This window comes from Apodemus sylvaticus, chromosome 3, assembly GCF_947179515.1.
Source record: "Apodemus sylvaticus chromosome 3, mApoSyl1.1, whole genome shotgun sequence".
Taxonomy (NCBI): Eukaryota; Metazoa; Chordata; class Mammalia; order Rodentia; family Muridae; genus Apodemus; species Apodemus sylvaticus.
This window is the reverse complement of record NC_067474.1, coordinates 93,840,921-93,855,488: the sequence shown is the minus strand read 5'-3', so window position 1 is coordinate 93,855,488 and position 14,568 is coordinate 93,840,921.

Here is a 14,568-nt window from a genome sequence, read left to right as displayed (position 1 = left end):
TGCAGACTGCAGTCAGATGTGAAGCAACAAGCATCATGGAACAGTAGAAAATGCTGGAAAATCATTGTACAAGGGAGAAGTGCTTCTGTTTAGATCATGTCCATTGTGTGTTAATTATTGTACTCTCTGAGCCTGTGAACTCTTGAGGATACTTTTCCCTTTATACTGGGCATAACCTTTATTTGTGAAGATTTAGATGAGGTATATAGTACAGGCACTTATAGCTGTCACTGGTATTGTGTGCACTAAAGACTGGCAGTGAAGTGGGAATTGCTCCCATTTATCTATGTTCCACTAAGTTCCTAGACCTTAAGCTCATTCCAGTTTGACCACTGCATATGCTCTTCCTCTATTAAACTCAGGGTTGACACCTCACAACTCCTGAACTTTTTATAAATTTTCTAATTAATAGGTCTGTTGCCTTGATCATATTGCTTCCTTGCCTATAGAATTTTCTTTTGTTATCTACTCCACAATTATTGTACCACTAGAATTCATTTAGATGTAAAGCAGGATCCTAGCACACTGATGACTCCTAGTTACATTATGAACACATCCTCTAGCTCCTTTGTCTTTTACTTCATTACATATTGTCTGGCTATTGAGAGCCTAGTTTCTCCCTCTATTTAGGTGCCCAGCAGCAATTCATCAGTATACCTGAAACATAAAAAAGTGAAAAGATACATTTTTGGTTATTTCTAAAATGTTTCTAATAAGCAACATGCTGCTTTGAGTTCCCAGTGAACATCTTCCCTAATAGAAGAATTCATTATTCCTCTAAGTCCTCTAAGTTAACTACCAGGTGATAATTGGAAAACTCTAATAGAATTTTCCTTTAATAATATAAAAATTAATTTATTCCAAAGTAATTTTGAGTGCCTTCTGTGATCACAGTGATATACTAGATAAATAAAAAAATAGAGAACACAGATTTAATATAATCAGAGCATTCAGTCAATATTTACTAAATGAATATCTGGAAAACAGGTAAAGCAGCTATTGCTTACCTTGTTACTTCAATTAGAAGCCTGGTTTATGTTGCTCATGGTTCCTGGGGCACATTCCGTCACGACCAGGAGGTAGTGGTGGCGGCAGGTGCCTGAGGTGCTGCCCACATTGTATCCACAGTCAGGAAGCAAGGAGGGTTGAATGCTGGTACTCTGTTTCTGTTCATCTTTTCCTAAACCTATGACTCTAGTCCAGGAAATGGCACTGCCCACATGTAAGATGGGTCTTTTAGTTGATAATTCTTAATAAACACCCCAGAGACCAAGCTAATGAAGCTAACCCCTTAAAGCCATGCCCAAAGCTTTGCCTCCTGGGTCATTAGAATCTTCCATCTAACAGTCAGCACTAACCATTGTAGTTGTTCCATGCAGTATAGCTAAGTGTTGCACAGTGGTGGACATTGGGTCTCTAGGATTTCCTCATCAGTTTGCAGAAAGTTCTGCTGGTTTAACAGCAATTCATTTCTCATCCTAGGTCCCTCCCTTACCATTTTAGCCTCTGTTTCAATTACTTTAACTACTTTAAGCTCCATCACAAAAATTCAGATCATACAATATATCCCCTTTCATGACTATCCTATTTCATTTAGCATAGTGTCATCAAGGTTGCTCCATGTTACAGTATATAATAGCATTTCATTCTTTCCAAGGATGTATGCAATAGCATTGGTACAGATGCATGCTTTATATATCTATTTGCCTACATATAGTGCACAGACATACACACAGACAAAACATCCACACACAGAAAATTAATACATATTTTTTAATTTTAAGAATAAACCTGCCAGGCAGTGGTGGCAGGTGGAGGCAGAGGCAGGCGGATTTCTTAGTTCGAGGCCAGCCTGGTCTACAGAGTGAGTTCCAGGACAGCCAGGGCTACACAGAGAAACCCTGTCTTCAAAAGGTCAAAAAAAAAATAAAAACAACAACAACAACAACAAAAAAACAAAACAAAAAGAATAAACCTAATGATTGAAAATTTATTTAAAGATACTACTTATGCTGTCCACAAGGATTATATTAAGGATATGCATGGAGTAAAGGCAAATAGATGGAAACAAGATACTCTGTTCAAAGAGTAATGACAAAGAAAAATATGTGACCATGGCTCTATAAGATAAAAAAGAATTTAAGCCCCAAACTATTTCAAGAGATAGTGAATGGACACAATGTCATATAATGATAATGTATCACTTCACCAGGAGAGGAATACATGTGGTGTGTGTGCGTGCGTGTGTGCGTGCATGTGTGTGTGTGTGTGTATGTGTGTATGTGTGTGTGTGTGTGTGTGTGTGTGCACCACACATCAAAAAACCTATGTGTATAACACACAGGTTGGCTGAAACAAATGGAAAAATGTACAATAAGACAACACTAAATGATGACACCTCTACTTTCAACTAGGAGCAGTACACCTAGACAGAATCAGGAAGAAACAGCAATGGAATAGCAGTTTAGAGCACATGGGACTGAGGATCTTATAATACCCTATTACAAACAGTGTAGTGCACAGTCACCATAAGCTCATACAATATTCTCCAATGTAGGGCAAGTTCAGTCATAGATATATAGATATATCGGAGAAAAAAACAATGAAAAGAAAACACGACTTGGTCCCTGAGGAAGCCAGAAGAGGCTATTGGATCACTTTGAACGACAGTTTAAGGTAGATGTGATGTACCAGGTGGGTGCTGGAAATTGAATACAGAGCCTGTGGATAGTCAATGTTCTTAATCCCTGAGCCATAGCTCTAGGCACTTTTCCGTTCCATCTTCCTGCTTGACTTACAGTTCTTTCACACCCCTTTTTTTCTTGTATCTTTTGTTGTTTTCTAATTTCCTTTCGTGTATTCTATTATTCATTTATAATGACCTGTGTAATTCCATAAAGCATCTCACAGTTTACAGTGACGTGTTTAAGCCTAACTTCAGTTACAGAAACACTCGTGGACTCGTGTTGTTCATGCTCATGCCCAAACCTTGTGTGCTTCATTTCAGAAAGTACGTCTTCTGTATTATAAACCATTACTGTTTATAATTACAATTGGTTTTCACTTTATAACTTCTGCTTGAGAATTTTAAAGGGTTTTAAAATCATAAACACAGTATTTTAGTATCCTGTGTTTATTTATTTAATTTTACCAGTGAACTTTACGCTTCATATAATGCTTGTTCTTTGTAGTTAGAAGATCTTTCCTTGAATTGTGAGCCACATATGCTTTAGAATTGATTTACATACATTTCTGAAATGAATGACATTTCTCTCATGAGACATTTAATTTTCATAAACAGAAAGCAAACTCATCTGAACAGTGAAGGACTCTGGTCCCTTTAATTTGCACTAGAGGCTGTGTGTTGATCACTGGTGGGGACAATGGACATTTTTATTTTTAGCATGGAGTGAATCACTAAGGCCCAGCAATATCAGCATGTCCCTGAGTGATCAGATCAGCAGCCATTTGAAAAAGGTCACATTGAAAAGAAGATTGATTTTGGCAAACCTCTTAGAATATATTTGGAGTATATGGCTAGCTACTACAAAATAATCAATTCTATTTATTTTTCTTTCCCTATTGAGTCTAACTATCATTTTGTTTATGAATATTTATTCATAAAACCTTTGTAAGTGGGTTGTATCACAAAGCAAACTTACTGCCCAGTAAGATCCCTGTTGAGGTGGTTTATCTCCTCCTCTGGCCCTTTTCTAGTTTAAAAATGTTCTTTTGTTTCCCCGCCCTTTGCTCATACCTACTAGCAGCCCATTTTAGTAGTGAAGAAGTATTATTTCAGAGCAACTCAGTGAATAGTAGTAGGAATGGAATTTACTTCTTTTATTTTCATGTAATTCCAGACCTTTGTTTCTGTCTCATTGCTGACTACCATGCCTATCCCCACATCAGTCTGAAGGATGATCTGACAGGTAAAGACCCTTCCCTCCTTGTTCATATACTTAACTACTTACACTGTCCATCTAGCACAGATACTATTTGACTCCTTATCCAAAGATCCCTCCAGCTTTGGATAACAGTATCTGAGATTTATGTGAGGGTATTCTCCTATTTTCCACTTTTCTAAGCTTTCTCTCATCAAAAGCTATCCTAGGAACAAGTTAGGTTAATCTCACCAGAAGAAGCATAATTACTATTCCTTGCAAATAAAGCTTTTGATTTCTCTAGATGGAACAGAAGAGATGATGTCACCTGAAATGAGAACATTTAAAATCTTAGTGACGTGTTCACATCTCGATTTCTAACATGTAGCAAGGCAGATGTGAGTCCTGTATAGAAGAGTACAACTGTGGCCAGCCACCATTTCCACTTGGTCATTTTGTCACCTGTAAGAAAATGTTCTAAGGTTCTATAGACTCTCCCATGGCCACATTTGTACTAATTGAAAATAAAATATTTAGCATATATATATATATTTATATATATATTTATATATATATATATGATATATATCATATATATATATGATAGTTCACTTGTTTAATTTTTAATCCCAGTGACATGATTTCCTATTATTGTATTTCTTTTACTATTTTTTCCTTATTTCTCATGGATATTTGGAGTGTAGCTTTATGTTACTTAACATGAATAAATAGAGCTAAGTTTCTTCATAAGCTGCAATAGTCCAATAAAATACCAATAGTATTTTAAATTACAGTAATGTCATACAGCCATAATCACACATCAAATATGGTTCATATTGTTTCAAGTTTTTTAATATATACTTGTAACCAACATTAAATATTCATGCAGTGAAAACAAACAGATCAGTATTTTATGTATTAGAATTTGACATCAACTTTGAGTGGTGTATCATAATTATACTTATAGGATATAGTATGAATTTTCAATTCTTCTTTATTATGTATAATGATTCAGTTAGTATAATTAGTATATCCATAACCTTAAATATTTACTTTATCTTTATGTAAAAAACATTTAATGCTCATCTTTAATATCTTATAATGCATAAATATTCATTGCCCAACGTACTTATCCTACTACCCTAAAGAAGTTTAGAAGTCAGTCCTCTCTACACAGCAGCAGTCCTCTCTACACAGTGAGAGTTGTTCCCTTACTGTACTTGACAGTAAGTTTGAATAGTTCACATGACCAAGTCCTTCAGAGATCATTACCCATTTACTGTGATGGTGTGAATATGAAATGGCCTCAGATGCTCATGTTTGGAGTGCTTGTTTCTCAGCAGAGGGCATCGTTGTGGAGGCTGAGGGATCTTCATGAGCTGAGGCCTACCTAGCAGAGGTAGATCAGAGAAGGCAGGCCTTGGGAGATGGTAGCCATGCTCAACTTTCTGGTGTGGTGTGATATGAGAAGCCTCTGTCACAAGCTCCTGGTAAGCCGCCATTCAGCCTTCCTTCCAGTCTTTGGTGAACTAAGACTCTCTGAAACCATAAGCCACAAAACCACTTCTTTCCATGTTTGTCATTTATTCATTCTGGCAATCCCAATGTAAGTAAGACACTCCCATAACAGTTTTCCGAGGTGTGTACACTGCATACTGCTGATTGGCATTTAGTCACATTGCTCTCTGCTACTGAAGAAACAGGTAAATGTGGCCTAGCTATGTGCCATCAGTGAAAAGAAATAAGGTAGGGAAAATTCTAAGGGGGTAGGTGGAACTTACATTCCACAGGGACCTTTCTGAAAGTCAGTAGGCCAAAGCCAGGAAGGCAAACCTGAGAGCATGCAGAGTGAAATCTCTAAATGAAGGAAGCAGACAGGAAGCAGCAGGTTGCCTGCACAGGTCACCATAGTAATCTGGAACAGAGAGATGCCTTTTATGATTTCCTCCACCTATGCAGGAGATGTTAATCTGCAGACCTAATTGTGAACTTCTGGCTACTTTTGGCAGGCTCAGCATTCTTGTACTTACCAGAATCAGGTTTATAGAGCTCTTTTCTGATTGGTCTTACTTCACCTTATTCTCATACCCATGTTTCTAGTTTGCATACTATTTATATAATTAAAACACCTAATTAAAGTAACTTGCAAGAGTAAGGGTTTATTTGGCTTAAGTACTCCCAGCACAGTCAAATCATGAAGGGAGGGAGTTCAGGGCAGGAACTGAATCAGAGACCATTGAAGATGGTTGTTCTCTGGTTTAAGCCTCCTGGCCTGAGTTCTTATCTACTACAGGACCATCTCCTCAGAGATGCACTGCTGTAAATTGGCTTGGCCTTCCCACATTAATCATTAATCAATAAAATGCACCATAGGATTATCTACAGGCAATCTGAAGGAAGTCACCTTCTATTAAGTTTCCCTCTTCCCAGATTACTCTAACTTATTTTAAACTGACGAAACAACAAAAACAAAACCAAAAAAACCCAACACATTCATTCACAAAACCTGCGTTCAGTCAGTCAGGGCCCAGCTGGCACTCTGGCACATCTAGAAATGCAAGTGTTCAAGGCCTGGAGAGTTAAGAGCTGTTGCAGAAGTCAATGGAAAAAGAAAAGAGAGAGGACTTCAGAGCTCAGCTCCTGACACTGGCTGGCAGCCAGGCCCCAGGGACTCATGTCTTCAAAAGAAGCCCGAGGACTTCAGAGAGGAGCTCTCAGTACAGTAGGTCAGAGAGGGAAGATTTGCACTGGATGGAAGCCTGTTGAACCAGGCCCTAGGACTTGACCCGTGTTTTCAAGCAGGAAGACTCATTCCTGTGTCAAGCTTCGAGATTCTGCACTCAGCTGGGCTGCAAGTTCCTCCCATTTGTATTCTTCCCTGTCTGCCTGCTCCATTCTGCAAAGAGATTGGGACAGGATCCTGTAGAAATAGAAGAGGGTTTCTACTGCCTATAATTACATTCTTGCTGCCACATTGTGATATATAGTTTAGAAGTAATTTCAATACTTGAGAGTATAGAAAGAGATAAATAGCCTCCTGTTCCTTTAACTTCATCATGCAAACCTAAAAAAGAAAGAAGAAAAAAGAAAGAAAGAAAACTAAACAGTGAGACCAAAATAAAATTAGAGGGTGATAATGTCTAGTTAATCACAGTAATGAATAAATTAAGAGGCTAAACTGTAACATCAACAAAGTATATCATTTCAAAGACCAAAAGCTTTGTTTAAATTTAGGAAGTGGATATGAGTACATTAGATATAAAAATAACACATCATACAGTGAATAAAAACTTCTGTAAAGAAGCTACATCTGCTATGAATGAAACTACTAAAAGAAATCTGTCTGCAGTGACTAATTAGGTGATTAGAATTTCATACTGTGGAGATACTGGAATTTTGCAGATCCAGAGGCCAATTTCTCAGTTTTGGGCTAAGTTCTGGTCTTCTTGAACAGCCATACCTTGCCCTGCTCTGTGTCAAAAGTAACACTTTGTGATGTTAGATTTAAAAAAAAAATTAGAATCCATTAACTTAGCAAGCAACTAGCTTTCACCATATCAAAAATCTAAGAATGTCACCAAATAGCACCTTGATCCAAATTTATTTTGTCTACAAGAAATGCAGGCACCTGGTATGGAATAGAAATTGAGGGAAAGGCCAACCAATACTTGGTCCAACTTGAGACCCATCCTCTGGACAAGCACCAATGTCTGACACTATTAATGATACTTTGTTATTCTTGCAGACAGGAGTCAAGCATGGCTGTCCTCTGTGTAGCTCCACCCACCAACTGACTAAGACAATGCAGATACCCATAGTCAAATGAATGAAGCTTGGGACTCTTGTGAAAGAAGAGGAGGAAGAAGTAGAGCCCCTACGGGGATAGAAACTCCACAGGAAGGCCAACAGAATCAACTAAACTGGGCTCTTGGGCCTCTTAGATTCTGAACCACCAGCCATGGAACATATACAGGCTGGACCTATGCCTCTCTCCTCATATGTACCAGATATGCAGCTTGGTCTTCATGTGAGTCCCAAACATCTGGAGCCAGGCTATCCCAAAATCTGTTGCCTATATGTGGGATATATTCTGTTAGCTGGGCTGCTTTGTTTGGGCTCAGTAGGAGAGGAAGAGCCTAGTCTACCAGAGACATAAAGTGCTAGGGTGGGAAGTGGGGTGGGGTTCCCATCTGCTCAGAGGAGAAGGGGAGTTGGAAAGAGGAAGGGATGTGGAAGGGGTAACTGGGAGGGAGGCAGTGGGTGGGATGTAAAGTAAGTTAAAAAATGAATGAAAAAATCCATTACTGAACAACAACAACAATCCAACTAACAAAAACAAAAAAGAAAAGTTTCCCCTACTTCTCTGATGTACTTAACAATACATTTTAAATTTGCCTTGATTTGTGGCATTCTCTTTTCTATAAAGCTATATGAATATAAAACTGCTTCAACATTGAAATTTGGGGTAATCTAAATCTGTATTCTCGTCCATGGTCACTCAAAATGGCTCCAGAATAAACTATCCTATATTTGCTTTAAAATGAGAGGTGTGGTTTTTGTAATATTAATGTAACCCTTATACTGGTTAACTTTACCATTGTTACCAAATTAACTTATCACAACTTAGAATCATCTGAGAAGAGTCTTGAGTCATTGTTTTTACCAAATTGGTTTGTAAGTATGTCTGTGAAGGATTATCATGATCTTTAATTGAATTGTAAAGACCCACTCTGATTGTCAGTGGCACCCTTCATGCTCTGAGTTCTATACCAGCAAGAGGGGTAGCTGGGTCCACAAGCAAGCAGGCAGCATTGGTGCCTTAATTTCTCTCTGTCTTGTCTATGGATGTGATGTGAACAAGCTTCCTGAGTGCATGCCTTTTCTTCACCTCAGGGATGAACTGTTACCTGGCATTGTCAGCTAAATAGACCATTTCCTCCCCTAAGTTGCTTTTGGCCAAGGTATTTCATCACAGCAATGGAAAAGAAACTAGAACCTTCTAAAACCTTTTATATACATGTTAATATCTGTTCACACACACATGCAATATTTAATGGCAAGTTACCTTCTCTTTAAAATCAAAATGAAAAAAATAAAAAACAAAAACAAACAAACAAACAAACAAACAAACCAAACAAAACCCACCTTCCATGAAACATTGTCTGGGTATCCTGAGTTAATTTTCTATGAGAAGGAAAATAAACAAAAGTTATAAAATTTGGAAAAGAAGAACTCAAGTGCCATTAATTTCAGACTGCATGTGGAATAACCAATATAATAAAACCCCAAAAGAACCATAAGGAACCTGGAAAGATGGCTCGTTAGTTAAGAGCTGATTTTATAGAGGAATCAGGTTCTGTTTTTAGCACCCACATAGTAGCGCACAACTACCCATTAATCCAGATCAAGGGTGTCTAATGACTTCTATTAGACTCTGCAGGCAACAGACACTAATGCTTTGTGCAGACATACAGACAGGTACAATATCCACACACATAAAATAAGAGTTAGAAAAAGAAGAAGAAACATAGATACAAAAAATTAATATACAAAGATCTGGTATTTTCAACATGGTACCAACAAAGTGTTAAAAATTAGAGTTTTGTTTACTTAATTGTTAAAGATGTGCTTCCAATATTTAATGTATATGAGTGTTTTTCCTCTATCTGCATGTATATATGTGCACCACATGTGTGTCTGGTCCCTGTAGAGGCCAGAAGAGCTGTTATCTCTCTAGGAACTAGAATTAGAGTTTGTGAGATGCTAAGTGGGTCCTTGGCCAGAGAAGCAAGTGCTCTTAACTGCTGAACTATTTCCCCAACCTTGAAAATGAATTTTTTAGAAGGTACTATTTATAAAAACAGACAATAAAGTAACTATGAATAAATCTGAGGACCTATACAATATTTATATGAAAATATTTAAATAATTATATTAAAATATGGTTGCGAGAAACCTAGATGAACATAAATAATATTAATGCATTAGAAGACTCGATATGTTGAGTAAATTTATTCCAATTGATCATTAAGGTAATGCATACAAAATTAAATTTTCCCATTAACGAAACTTAAGAAAACAAATGAAGAATGTATTGATGTATAGGTCAGAGTCATCAAGTTGCCTAGGACAGGTATAGAAGCTTGACCTGTGTACCCTCTAGCCTCCTCCACTTAGCCTGTGCCCATCACTTTGTGCCATTCACCAATGCCTAGAAACACCTTCTACCAAGGACCCTCAGTTGTCAAACCTGTCAAGAACTCAGGTAGGTGTATCATACTGTCCTTCCTGTCTCTATTACTATGTCTCTGTTCTCACCTTCATTCCAGTCATAATGCTTTTAGAGGTGCCCCTCTATCCATGTCAACTACATCCACTCAAGACTCCAACTCCTGGTTCAGACCCATGGGCCCCCATGTCTTTCACTCCTGTCTCTCCATATAATTCTTTGGCTCACTGAAACCTACTTGCAGAATGTTCTCCCATCACACCACCAACTGTCTGTAGACCCCACCTCTAGGTATGAAGAGCTAGAGCTCGTAGCTCTTTCCTGAGGCACAATAAATCCAAGCACGCATCTAGGAAATCTGAAACATTATGAAAAACATTCCACAATAGAGCAAATTTAAGGATAATCTACCTACAGATCCAGCTCTAAGAGGATGCTAGAAGGAAATTTTCAAACTGAAGAGGTCAACCTTTATGAATATAAATGCAAAAATTCTCAATAAAATACATGTAAATCAAATCCAAGGATATATCAAAAGACCATCTAACTTGCTCAAGTAGGCTTTATTCAAGAGATGCAAGGATAATTCAAAATATATAGATTGATATATGTAATGCACTACATAAACAGACAGAAAGACAAAAGACCAGATGATAATCTCATTTGATATAGAATAGGCCCTTTATAAAATCATGATAAAAGTCCTTAAAAGACTAGGAATACAAGGGACATGCTCAACATGCTAAAGGCGATTGACAAGTTTATAACAGCATCAAGTGAAAGAGAGAAAAACTCAAAACATTTCCACTTAAATCTGGAACAAGACAGGGTTTTTCATCCATTCTGTGCCTATTCAATATAGTTTCTGAAGTCTTAGTAGAGCACTAAGACAGCCAACTAAAAGAGATCAAAGGCATACAAACAGGAAAGGAAGAAGCCAAAGCTTCTTTAATTATAGATGATTTTATTTTATACATAAAAGGCCCTAAGAATTTCACCAGGAAACTTAAACAGCTGTTAAACAATTTCTGGAAAGTAGTAAGATAAAAATTAACATGAAAAATATCAGTATCCTTCCTTTAAATAAATGACAAATGGACAGAGAAAGAATCAAGGAAACAGTACCTTTCACAAAAAATCTTGGGGTAACTCTAACCAAGCAAGTGAAAGACGCATATGATAAAAATGATAATTCACTAAAGAAAGAAAATGAAGATGAGATCAAAAGAATAGAAGATCCCCCATGCTCATTAATCTGTGAGATTAATATAGTGAAAATGGCCATCCTATTAAAAACAATCTTCACATTTAACACAGTCCCCATAGAAACTACACTATTCTTTACAGAACTCAAAAGGACAATTTCCAGCTTCATATAGAAACACAAAAAAACAAAATATCTAAAACAATTCTGAGTAATAAAAGAACTGCTGGAGATATTGACATAACCAGTCTCAAATTGTACTACAGAGCTATAATAATAAAGACTGAAGTGTATTAGCATAAAAAAGATGATGATTAGTCAAAGCAAATTGGAGACCTAGACATACGTCCACATACCTATGAGCACTTGATGTTTTAATAAAGAAGCCAGATGCACAAACTGTTTAAAGATAGCCTTTTCAACAAATGGTAATGGTCAAACTGGATGGCTGTGTGTAGAAGAATGAAAATAGATACATATTTATTATCCTGCACAAAACATGCTTCCAAATGGATGAAGGATCTGAACATAAGGCCAGATACTCTGAATCTTATAGAAGAGAAAATGGCAAATATTTTGAGCTCATTGGCATAAGAGAGAAGGCTCTTTGAATAGAACACAAATAGTATAGGCACTAAGAATCACAATTAACAAATGGAGTGTCATGAAACTGAAAAGTATGGTGATTTAGACAAAGTAGTAAACTACAGAATGGAAACTTTTTTTCTTTGTTTTGCTTTTGGGGGTTTTATATCTAACTGCAAAATTGAGAGAGAGAGAGAGAGAGAGCTATTGTCCAAAATACATGAGAAAATTTAAAAGATAATGGGCCTCAGAATAAAAAACAGTTTAAAAAAATGGATTACAAAACTGAAAAGAGTACTCAAAAGATAAACTACAAAAAATAGATAAAACACAAATTGATAAGAAAAACTTAAATATTCAATATCCTGAGTCATCAAGGAAATGAAAATCAAAACCACTTTGAGATTTCATCTTACTACAGTCAGATAGGCCAAGATCAATTGAAAAAAAATAAGGCAGTCCATGCTGGCAAGGATATAGGGTGAAGTGACACTCATCTATTGCTTGTGAGAATGAAAACTCATGAATCCACTATAAAATCAATCACTATGGTAGTTCCTCAGAAACCAGCTAGAAATAGATCCGCCTCAATATCCAGCTATACCCAGTGGACTCTACATCTTACCACAAGGTCACTTGCTTAGCCATCATCATTATTGCTCTATTTATTGTACCCAGGTACTGGAGATAGTCTAGATGTCAAAGAACAGATGGAATAATGGAAATGCAGTGCATTTGCACAATGAAATATTTCTCAGCCTTTAAAAAAATATAAGTTATATGTAAATAAATGGCACTAGAAAAAAATAATCCCAAATGAAGTCACCCAAATCCCAAAATATATAGTATATATTCATGGTATATATTCACTTAGAAGTGATATTAGTATTTAAGCCTTCAATAGGCATGCTATAATCCATATACATATAGAGATTTGGTACGGAGTAAGGGATGTGTGAGTGATGGGTATAATTAGTAATGGGAAATAAAATAGGCAATTTAGATGGATTAATGGGAAGTCTGAAATGGGAGAAACAACTTGGAAGAAGAGGGGTGTAAGAGAGGGAAGGTGGAGAGGCACAGCTAAAACTAAGAGCCATATGGAAACCTGATCCAGTAGAAGCTTCTTAAAATATATACATATACTAAAGAAATCCAAATGCAAACAACTGTGAAGACAAAGCCATAAGTAGACATATCCCCAACAAGTGAAAGCTTCTGTGCCAGAAATGGGTTATATCTAGTTGAACTGCTGGTCAAATGGGTCCAAATGAAACCCCCAAACCACCTTGGGTATTGGTGTCTCTCTACAAACTGATTACATGATCATATTGCTGAAGCAAACATCTATATGCCTCATTGAATATGGAGAAGACCAGCTGGTCCCTAACTAGGGCTTTCATCCCTACTGACTGGTATTCATAAGATGTACTCTGCACACTGCCAGAAGGGAAACTTTGATGACTGGCCTGCACGCAAATGCTGGTGCAATAGTCACAAACACTGAGAAACCAACCACTCTTCAAGTTTATTTCAGGCCCACTTCATGAGAACTAAGCCAATCCTGATATTTATTGGGTGGTCAAGAACATGAGACTAGATAGGCCATGAAACTGGGGGAAAATCAAATACTATTAGTGTATTAAAGGACCACAAGAACTAAAATGATCTCTAATGACATCCTCCAGTTCCCATAGATCAGTGTTTTTGCTGATCTATCATTAGAGAATCTTCCTGTAGTAGAGACATACAACTGGACATTGTGCAGAGTGGGAGACATTGGAATATTCAGTCCTAAATAGGACTTTTTCCTCAAAGCCCTCTTCTCAGAGCTCAAAGAGACATGGAGAATAGGAGTGAGGATTGGAAATCCCTGTGTGGAGGGAGGACTCCAAGGAAACAGTGCCTTCTAGACACAGCAGGACAGACACGCATATGAACTCAGAGAATACGGCAGCATGCATGAAGCCTTCACAGATCCAAGAAGATGGATTTGTAGTGCTGAGAGGGGAGCTGACGCTACCCCAACCCAACACAGAAGCCATCTCCAATGATAAGTGCTTAGAAAGGAAAATTTTATTTTCTCCAATAGAATCTCAGTGTATTCAAGCCACACTTAGGCAAGGCTCCATGCCCAGCAGTAGATGGCTAATACAAAACAACCCTCCCCCCACAAAAATACCCAATGATATTTTTGGAAAATGTTTTGTCTCGTAATTGTGGAGGGATGAATTTTTTACTTTTCTGGTCACTTGCTTATATATTATGGTTTGCACTTTTATGCTTTTAATAGTGTTCTGTGTCTTTCCGTGTTTATATATTTCCTCTTCTTTGTTTTTCTGTTTTGTTTTATTCTGGTTTGTTTAATTATTTGTCTGTTTGCTAACCACTAGAAGACTAGTGGTTAGCCAGGGGAAAGGTATAAGGGAGGGAGGGTCTGTAGTAAGAATATATTGTATTGAAAAATTATTTTCAGTTAAAAAACAAAACCAAAATAGAAATGATGGCCATAAGCATCCAGTTATGTGCCTGGGAAGAAGGTGATTGATTTGGAAATACTTACAGTGGCGTTTACAATGCTTAACAAAGACTGTAACTGTATTTGCAATATGTACTACATATATTTTTGTAAATGCTTTCATGTGAATGGCATATTTCATGAGTAATGA